General features: G+C 38.4%; 1 long non-coding RNA gene across 1 annotated transcript; it reads right to left on the bottom strand.

The window, feature by feature from the left end:
• Positions 1 to 8510: 8510 nt before the first annotated feature.
• Positions 8511 to 9564, bottom strand: LOC123576032. The gene is made up of 2 exons (XR_006701375.1): positions 9438 to 9564; positions 8511 to 8963 (listed from the first exon to the last, which is right to left on the bottom strand). It is a non-coding gene; the product is annotated as an uncharacterized LOC123576032 (long non-coding RNA).
• Between the last annotated feature and the right edge of the window lie 1491 nt (positions 9565 to 11055).

Raw genomic sequence — 11055 nt, forward strand, 5'->3', positions numbered from 1 at the left:
AAAGGGTGCTGGATTTTGTCAAAGGCCTTTTCTGCATCGATTGACAGGATCATATGGTTCTTCTCTTTTTTTTTGTTAATGTGATGGAACTGGAGAGTGTGATGCTAAGTGAAATAAGCCATGCAGAGAAAGACAGATACCATATGGTTTCACTCTTATGTGGATCCTGAGAAACTTAACAGAAACCCATGGGGGAGGGGAAGGAAAAAAAAAAAAAGAGGTTAGAGTGGGAGAGAGCCAAAGCATAAGAGACTGTTAAAAGCTGAGAACAAACTGAGGGTTGATGGGGGGTGGGAGGGAGGGGAGGGTGGGTGATGGGTATTGAAGAGGGCACCTTTTGGGATGAGCACTGGGTGTTGTATGGAAACCAATTTGACAATAAATTTCATATATTAAAAAAAATAATAATAAAAAAATAAATAAAAACTTGAAAGATGCGGGGATAATGATTACTACCACATACTCATTCACTTACCTATTTGGTCTCTGTAGAAGACAGAAATTTTAGATACTAGTTGTAAAATTAACTGGGTCTTTATTCTCATTATGTTTGCTCTTCCAGATGTGATTTCATTGCTGGAACAGATCAACACTTCTGCTGGGACCTGGTAAGTGGCTATTCATCTGGCAAATGTTTTTGTTTGTTTGTTTATTCTTGTTCGTTAAAAGATACCGGAAGCTATTTTCTTCCAGCTGCTAAGGCCAGCAATACAACCTCTCTGTCCTCCACTGGGGCTGTCTCAACTGTCCATTCTTGGTTGCCTGTCTTTGCTACAGGACATCATGCTCCCCTATTACATTGATTATAACATGTTCTTTTCACCTAATAGCAAAAAGTAGCATATATTTTAGAATCAGTTGTAAGGTAAATGTATGTTGATGAGTGGGAAATAAATCTCATAAAAATTTAGGGGTCTTTTACCCAGGTAAAATATCGTGGGGTCCAGTTGTTCAAGACCTGGAGATCTATTTCTTAAATGGACACATTTCTGCATCTGACACCTTGTACTACAAGAAAAAGAGACAGTGCTTAGTGGGCCTTTTGGATATCTCTGCCCCATTTACCAAGTAACCCTTGTTACCAGTTTTGAACAGGAATTAGAACAATAAACATCCCTGCAACAGTATGGTGATCCATAAAAACTATTCTGCCACTTGGGCATATGGCCCAGAAGATGCAGTTTTCCTTGAAGTATTTTTGGCAAAATAGGAATATTACCTGGACCTTTGGGCTGCTCCCTAGAAATTTGCAGTAATGTATGCCTTACTCAGCAGATAATAATTCTCTTTTTGAGGGGCACTTGGGTGGCTCAGTCTGTTGAGTGTCCGACTTCGACTCAGGTCATGATCTTGCAGTCTGTGGGTTCGAGCCCTGCATCGGGCTCTGTGCTGACAGCTCAGAGCCTGGAACCTGCTTCAGATTCTGTGTCTCCCTCTCTCTCTGCCCCTCCCCTGTTCACACTCTGTCTCTATCTCTCTCTAAAGTAAATAAACATTTAAAAAATAAAAAAAAAATGATTCTTCTTTTGAGAAATGGTTTCTGACTATCTTCAGGGCTTTAGGAAGGGCAGAACACTTGACCATACAACCTAAAATTACCATGTGTCCTGACATCATGAATTGGGTGTTCTGTGACCTACCCATCCTTAAAGGCAGATATGCACAGTAATATTCCACGATCAAACAGAAATGGTAGATACAAGATTGGTCTTGAGTAGGTCCTAAAGCCTTAAGTAGGTGGCATGACCTGTGGCCCAGATGTCCATGGCCCATTCTTCTGCTGTATTGCCTCTTTCTTATCAATCTACACCTGTGAGCTCAGTGGAATTCAGTTGAATATTGGAGGACAATTCTCCATGGCTCTCCAGTATTTCCATATACCTTTTGAAAAACGGCAGTGACTAGTTTTTCAAAGGATGTTTATAGAGCATAGAGCCTTGGAAGATAAAGGCTATCCATCGTGTGCAGGTAGTAACTAATCCCATTTGAATCACTTTTTGGGAATTGGGGTTCAGAGAACCTGCACACATGCAGATACTCTGGCTACTACCATTTTTGTGACTAATAACTCATTTATCTCTGACCTAGTATACTGACATTTCTCTCCACTATGTATCAAAGTGTGGGAGACTAACTTGTGAGCTTACAACCAGAGTAAAACTTCAGATCCTTCGTAGTTAATGAGAGATTTTGCATTGACAATAAAGTGCTCCCAGAGACATGGCTTTGTGAAAGACAAAGGATGGAAGCCTTGTGAGCATGTGCAAGGAATATGAAAATTCTCATTCAGAGCCATTAGCAAATATTCTCACCTAAGTGGTGAGTGAGTGGGAATGTTCACCAGGGAGTGAGTGGGGGTGTTGATAAGGGTCCCCCACTTTGCCACCTGTTAATGAATGTTTCAAGGAAGAACAGTGAGAGGAAAAGGTTTCCCAAATGGTGTTTTGATCGTTGCGCACTCTCCTTCAGGCAGGAAGGAGGAGGTATGTTATTATGACAACAGGGAAGTAAGTCCTGCAACCCCAGATTAAGCACAATGTGGCTATACCAGTTGAATCAAGAAGTCCCCAAAGCTGAAATACATGGCATTAGGAATGAAGATATAGAGCTTTAGGGGAATTGAAAACATGAGAGGTTGGTTTGATTGAGCTGTGTAGGCAGCTTCTTACAACAGAAATTAAATGTAATGCCTTGTTGACTGGCATGAAATGTTTCTCTCCCTTCACACCCTCTTTCCCTCCTACCCACTCTTATTGATGTTTGCTACTTTAAGGAGGAAGATGCTTAAAAGTGAGGCCAAGGTTCACAGTTAGATTGTTTTCGGTTACGTTAGCTATAATACTATCATGTTATGTGGAATCAGGCTTTGGCTTTTGTCTTTATTTTGAGGTTGTGTACGGATGGCTGTGTATGTATGGATCCAAAGATGGATTTGTTTTGTGTCAGTGTAGCTCAACTGCAACAGAACTTCCTTCCTCATATGTAGCTTCTCTCAGATTGGTTATAAGAAATCTGCGCAGTATTTGGAAGGTGGAAATTTAAACAGCGGCCATTTTTATGCTTGGGAATCAAAGTTTAGCCACTGTTGCAATTCATGTATGCTATGGTCAGTCAGCTGACACTCGATGTTGGTACATGGTGGCAGGTCCTCCAGCCTCATCTAGGTCACTATTTTCTGCCTCTCAGACTACTGGACCAGTTGAAACGTCACCATTTTCTCCTGTAGGTCACTCAGACCTTTCAAGTTGGAAGCTTAGATATATGGTGGGAGGCTAATGTGGGTTTAATTTTATCCCTGTGAGTTCCAACTAGTAGCATGGGTTCCAGTTTGTGCTGCGTCTTCTCTGCCTTTCATGCATCTTCCTTCCCAAATGCCTGCACTGCAGATGCAGTTGCTACCCAGTGCTGGACCAGACATCAAGTCAACAGAATTACATAAATTGCTTATCTAATTAACTATTTTAGGTCAAATTTATATAATAATCCCCTTAGTTGACATCACTTTTAGTAGTTCTCCTTCTCTAATCAAATTATGACCCATTCCAAGGAAGAGAAAAGAAATGATACTCTCAGTAGATGCATTTTATCGTGTGTGTGTGTGTGTGTGTAAGAATTAGTAGTTGGTAGAAATGGCAAAGGACTACCTTAATTTGTTAAGGAGTATTTCTAAAATATCTCCACTAAATACCATACATAACAGTGAAAGATTGAAAGTGTTCATCTTTTTTTTAAGTTGTATGTGTGTATGTATGTATTTTGAGAGAGAGAGAGAGCACAAGAGGGGAGGGGCAGAGAGAGGGGGGAGAGAATTTCAAGCAGGCTCTGTGCCCTCAGAGCAGAGCCCAATGGGGAGCTCAAACTCACTAACTGTGAGATCATGACTTGAGCTGAAACCAAGAGTCAGATGATTAACTGACTGAGCCACCCAGGCTCCCTGAAAGTATTCATCTTAAGATCAGAAATGAGGCAAGTGTGCTTACTGTTACCACTCCTGTTTATTATATTACTATAAATTCTAGCTTGTATAATAAGGCAGGAAAATATAAATTATAAGATTTAGAAAAGGAAAAAATAAAATGCTCCTTATTTGGAAATGACTTAGAGTATATGTAGAGAATCCAAGATAATCTAGAAATAAACTGTTACAGTTGAAGAGGATAAAATTTCCAGGGAACTGTATGCCAGGCCAATTAAAAATATGATTATATTTTTACAAATTGGCAGTGAAAATTCAAATGTGAAATTTAAGGATTGATAGCATTTTAGTAGTAGTAAATAACTTCATTTACTTAAAAATAAAACTAATGAGATATTTGCAAAACCTCTATATTAAAATGAATACAAGAATTTTATAATATTTATATATGAGTGTTTATTAGTCTACTTGGGTTGCCATAACAAAATACAACAGACTGGGTGACTTAACTGACAAACATTTATTTTCTCACAGTTCTGGAGGCCAGGGTCTAAGCCCAAAGTGCCAGGGATGGTTTCTGGGTGAAACCTCTCTTTCTGGTGTGAATATGGCCACCTTTTTGAGGTGTCATCACCACATCTGTGGCACAGAGGCAGAGAGAAAGATGTCTTTCTCTCACTTTCTTTTCTTTTTTTTTTTTTTTTTTTTAAATTTTTTTTTTCAACGTTTATTTATTTTTGGTACAGAGAGAGACAGAGCATGAACGGGGGAGGGGCAGAGAGAGAGGGAGACACAGAATCGGAAACAGGCTCCAGGCTCTGAGCCATCAGCCCAGAGCCTGACGCGGGGCTCGAACTCCCGGACCGCGAGATCGTGACCTGGCTGAAGTCGGACGCTTAACCGACTGCGCCACCCAGGCGCCCCTCTCACTTTCTTTTCTTACAAGGATGTCGACCCCATGGAATTATAGCCCCACACTCTTTTGGTTTCATTTCACTTTAATTGCCTCCCTAAAGGCCCTATGTCCAAATACAGTCACATTTGGGGATTAGGACTTCAATATATGAATTTTGAGGAGACCTAGTTCAGTCCACAACAGACTGTTTATTTTTATACTATTTACAGTAGCCAAAAACAGGAGACAGCCCAAGTAACCACCAACAGTAAAATCGATAATTGTATTTTGTTTTCCTTCTTAGTATGGACTATGGGGCAACAATAAATAAGAAAGAAATTTTGGGGCACCTGAGTAGCTTAGTCGGTTAAGCATCTGACTTCGGCTCAGGTCATGATCTCACAGTTCGTGGGGCTCGAACCCACAATTCGTCAGGCTCTCTGCTGACAGCTCTGAGCCTGGAGCCTGCTTTGGATTCTGTGCCTCCCTCTCTCTCTCTCTCTGCCACTCCCTTGCTCATACTCTGTCTCTCAAAAATAAATAAACATTAGGGGCGCCTGGGTGGCTCAGTCGGTTAAGCAGCCGACTTCGGCTCAGGTCATGATCTCACGGTTCGTGAGTTCGAGCCCCGCGTTGGGCTCTGTGCTGACTGCTCAGAGCCCGGAGCCTGTTTCAGATTCTGTGTCTCCCTCTCTCTCTCTGACCCTCCCCCATTCATGCTCTGTCTCTCTCTGTCTCAAAAGTAAATAAGCGTTAAAAAATTTAAAAAAATTGGGGCGCCTGGGTGGCGCAGTCGGTTAAGCGTCCGACTTCAGCCAGGTCACCATCTCGCGGTCCGTGAGTTCGAGCCCCGCGTCGGGCTCTGGGCTGATGGCTCAGAGCCTGGAGCCTGTTTCCGATTCTGTGTCTCCCTCTCTCTCTGCCCCTCCCCCGTTCATGCTCTGTCTCTCTCTGTCCCAAAAATAAATTAAAAAAAAACGTTGAGAAAAAAAAAAAAAAATTTAAAAAAAAAAATAAATAAATAAATAAATAAACATTAAAAAAATTTTAAAAAAGAAGAAATTTTGCTACCCAAAGTATGAATATTACAAGCCTACTTAACAGATACTAATTAGTACAGAATATAGGTTTCCATGTATAAATAGACAAAAATAATCTGTCATGATAGAAGGCAGTATACCAGTTACCTTTGTAGGAGATACAGTAACTAAAGGAGATTAAGCCAAGTATGGAATGTTGGAAATGTCATGTTTCATCACCTGTGCTGTGATTACACAGATGTGTTTATTTGGTTAACATTCGTTCAGCTGTATGCTCATGATTTTTTCATCTTTTTGATACCCGTGGTGAAATGTATTTCAATAAAAAGTTACTTTATCTATCTACCTATCTACCTATCTGTATCTATATGTATATCTATATCTATATATCATCTATCTATCTATATCTATGTCTGTCTATATCTATCTATCTATCTATCATTTATCATCTTATTTATTTTAGAGACAGAGAGACCACAAGAGGGAAAGAGGGGCAGAGGGACAGCAAGAGAGAATCTTAAGCAGGCTCCACACTGAGTGCGGAGCTCAATCCCACAACCCTGGGATCATGATCTGAGCTGACATCAGGAGTCAGAAGCTCAACAAACTGAGCCACCCAGGTGCCCCAGTAAAAAATTATCTTAAAATGAACAGTAAAAATTAGGGAAATCTCACTCTTAGAGGCACTAGTTCTGTTGTCATTGAAATTTTGGTTTTAAGTGAGCCAAGTTACTAATAAAATAAAATCTCTGCCTGAAAGCTTACACAATGAATACATCAATTAAAAACAACTAAAAGCAGGGCACAGGGGTGGCACAGTTGGTTAAATGACTAGCTCTTGATTTCAGCTCAGGTCATGATCTCACAGTTGGTGGGACTGAACCCCGTGTTGGGCTCCACTCTGACACACAGAGCCTGCTTGGGATCCTCTCTCTCCCTCTCTCATGACCACTCTCTTGCTCATGCTCTCTCTTCCAAATAAGTAAATAAACATTAAAAAAAAAAACAAAAGCAAGAAAAGCTTTATTTATTGTTATTATTTTTAAAACAAAAACTTTAGTTTTACCATCCCCTACTGTCTCACTTAGGATGCTTCCCAGTACATTCTTCTTACGTAGGTGCATTCTTGCCTTGTTTACAACCCTTTTATAAAAAATGTCCTCTGTCTCCAAACTGCAATAGTATATTCTGTTATTCAAGAAATGCTTAATTTCCTGTATCATGTGTTTTTAAAAAAATTATTATGGAAAGTGTTCTTTCTCTGCATCCATGTTTTACAGAAGCCTTTTAACGTCATCTCTGCCCAAAGAGGACATTCACATCTCTCTGGGACACTTACTGGTTTTGTTTGATAGTCTAGGTGTTTTAAATGTGCCTTATATCCTTAATCATAGGCTGTATAAAACAAAAATATCGTGAGCACATAGTAATGTTTGGAACAAAGAAAAGAGCTGAGTAAGAGTTGTTAAAGTAAATTCGTTAAATTTTGAATATAAATTAACTTAGTTAAAATTAGGATAGAAAAAGGTTCCCAGGAAATGAAGCAGAAGGAAGATAAATTTTAATTGGGGGTTTCTATTGATAGTTTTTAAATATGTGGAAGCATTTTTTGAATGGTCTAGTGGACCCTAGACCTCTTAGAAGGATTCTCTGAAGTACAGAAATGTAGAAGTGAGAAAATGCTGAATATAACCTGGCCAGATAGATGCACACTTATTTTTGGAGCTTTCTTTGTTTCCACCTAATTCCACTTTGTATATTGCCCAAAATGATTAAGTCAGATTTGTTTCTTTAATCTTTTAAAGCATGTGTCAAATTTATTTTATCAGAATTACTTATAGTAAAAGAAAGATTCAGCGAGGTTAATGTAATGCTATGTTAATACAGAAACTTGTCTAGCTCTGCAGATTGGTTGTTAATCACTTTTTTCAAATGTCATACCTACATTAAATGAGAATGTTTATGTGTTCTTTGCTTACTAAATAAGGATAAATAGGATATTTCCTAACTTTTAAACATATGGGACTCAAAGTTTAAAAGGTATTTCCAGAGTTACTGGAGAAACAGTCTAATGCACTAAAAAAATACTTCTGACTAATAAGAAAATTTCAAAAACCCTAGTACTTTGTGCCTAAGGTCCTTATTGTTAAGAGTACTGAACATTTTGTAAAGTAGTAATCCTGCGATAGTGTATCTCAATGAGGCTCCCAAGTGATTTTAAGAATCTCATTAATCAAAATAATATTTCTAGAGGCATTTTCTCATGAAAGAAATATGAACTATTTTTCAGAGGTATGGGGTAGAAGAAAAGCTTATCCCTTTTTCTAATTTGCAATCTCTCATGAACTCTTCAAAATCTGAATAGTCCTGATACTCAGTGTAATACGGAACTACCTGTGAACTTCGTTTTCGTCTCTGTTGCCCCTGACAGTAGTAATGTAATATTTGGATGTATATTTTTGGTTTAGATTCGTCATAACTCCCCGAATAGTTTTCTGCCATTTGCATCATTTTACCTGTTCTCATTTCACGTGTCTTGTTTAATAATGCTGGCTACTTTTGCGCACATGGAGTCTTGTGTACAACCATATGTAAAACAGACTGAAAACACAGAATAATTTAATGCAAGTGGTGCAGTCTTAACAGACACCAACTCTCCTTTAACGTTCGCATCTTCTTTAATGTAAGAGAAAGCTTTTGAGAGAATTGGCAGAGGAAGTGCATGTGCATCTATCAAAGGAAAAGTCTTTTAAATCCAACTAGAGAATGATCTGATCACCATTTAACAAGCTCTGTACCATATTCACAAAATAAAGTATAGTTTGAACAAAAGAGAGAAAGACAGGACATCTCCAGGGATTTGATATATGAACATACTTTCAGCTTTAGCAAATGAGTGGAAGATATTTTACAGGATTCCCTGGATTGCAACTCGAAGTGTTTGCAAAGGGGCAATCATCAGGATTGAAGCGGCTGGAGGAGGAACTGGTGGGGGCGGGGCCTATTTTTTTCCTGGGACTCAGCTTCTTAATTAGTAGAGATGAATCCTGGAGACAAGCCTGTTTGGCAGCTCAGAGCGGAGGTGAGTACCTGCAGAAAAATAAGCATTGACCTAGAAACAAAGAGAAAAAAACAAGGCCTGGGAGTTGAAGGATTTATTTTAGCTTGACTTCTAATCAAAGTGACTTACTCACCCAAAAGCAGGGAACAAACTGACATTTACATAGTAGACTTGGCATGAGGTACAGAAATAAATTCACATACACATATTCCCAGGTTATAAGTATTCATTTTCCCAGTTCCCTGTATAATACCCTCAGGGAGTTGAATTATAAAACTAAAATAAATACCATCAAAACCCTCCCTTTCAAATTATAAAGGAAATATTCAGTTGTAGTTTAGAAAAATGAAAGAGCAAATAGATTGTATCCACATGAATAAAAGTTTATAGTAGGCCCAGAATTACCTGTAGTACAAGACAGATTCAATGAGATTTATGTAATGATATGTTAGCACGGAAAAGTGTCTAGTTCTACAGAGTGGTTATGCTCTTATATAAAATAAATCAACTTTTCATAGAACATACCGGTGTTACGTACGTAAAGAAAATATTTGGTGATCTTGTCGCAGAAGGATCACCGATGGACCCTGTCAGAAATACAGATATGTTATAAATTCAGATGCTATAAATGCAGATATGCAGTCACATTAGGGACCTAATTACAGTGTCAAAGTTTTAAAAATTCATAAGTTTTGCTAAACCTTTTTCACTTTATGAATTAAAAAGTATTTTTAATTGTTAAATTTTAAAAGCCTCTAAGTAGTTCTGACACAGAGACACATGGCAAAAATTCATGGTAATTTCTTGCAAATGAACAGAAAAATGCTTGCAAAGTAGTTCATCTGTATAGAGTAATTAAATTGGTTGATTGCGATGGTGATCTCACAACTTCCGTTTCCTGAATGGGTATAGTAATTTAGACCAAAGGTTGTCCTGGTGATAAAGCAAGTAGATATCCCGTATTACCAAGATCACTATTTTTCGGCTCTAGTCCATCTCTTCCCTGCCATCTTCTTTCTTACCTACCTTCTCCCAAATACCTCCCTTTCTCTCTACTTTTTTTTATTTTCCCGTATTCTTTGGAGAGTAGCATTGTTTTCCCCCATTTTCTCCAGAATTTCCCAAGGAAGTATGAGAAAGTAGAGATTTAGTATCAGAAGTTGGAATATCAAATAATGCTAGGTGTTTCTGTGTGAGAATTAAAAAACCAAACAGATTTGCTAAAGCTGCTGTCTGTAGAGCTGACAGAACCTCGCAGAAGGCAACTATTTATTATTTCATAAAAAATCAGTAACATTCTCCTTATCTCCCCAGTTTCCCAATTTTAGGCTGTCCACTATAAATGCTGTCTATTTCAGGGGCACCTGGGTGGCTCTGTCAGTTAAGCAGCCGACTTAATTTTGGCTCAGGTCATGATCTCGCGGTTTGTGAGTTTGAGCCTCCACGGGTGGGCCCTGCACTGACAGTGTGGAGCCTGCTTGCAATTCTCTGTCTCCCACTCTTGCTCTCTATTTCTCTCTCTCAAAAATTAGAAACAAGCAAACAAACATTAAATAAATGAATAAATGAGATTTCAACGTGCGTGTCCCCATTTTCATCCTTAGGAATTCATCCAAATAGTTATTGGGAAAATAACCATTACACCCATTAAGAGAATTCAGTATGTTCACTTTTATCCCACATAGTGTATCAGCTAGATGACTCTGCACAGGCCCTGTAGGTTCTGTGACAGTGAGTCATTTGTTAGTCACTTGGGTGCAAAATACTTTTTTGAGGAATTTTGTATGGTTCACAGTGCAGGATAGTCATGCAGGGACAGAAGAAATCAATAATAACGTTTAAGACACTGCTAATGCTTGAAAAGATTAAGTAACAGATATTTTCAAAAGTTTAAAGAAACTAATGTGACACTCCCCCCCACTACAGGTGATTACAGTGAATAAAAGAATAAAGTAAACATCACTGGCAATTGTTCCTAAAATCAGGTGTAAATTTAAAGGTCAAAATAGGATTTAAAAACATTTCTTAAACTTAATTAAAAGTCTCTAACTTTTATAAAATACCTAATATGTTTAATTTTTTTTTAATTTTTATTTTTTTAAAGTTTTTATTTATTTTGAGAGAGACTAGGGGAGGAGCAGAG

Source organism: Leopardus geoffroyi, chromosome A1, assembly GCF_018350155.1.
Source record: "Leopardus geoffroyi isolate Oge1 chromosome A1, O.geoffroyi_Oge1_pat1.0, whole genome shotgun sequence".
NCBI lineage: Eukaryota > Metazoa > Chordata > Mammalia > Carnivora > Felidae > Leopardus > Leopardus geoffroyi.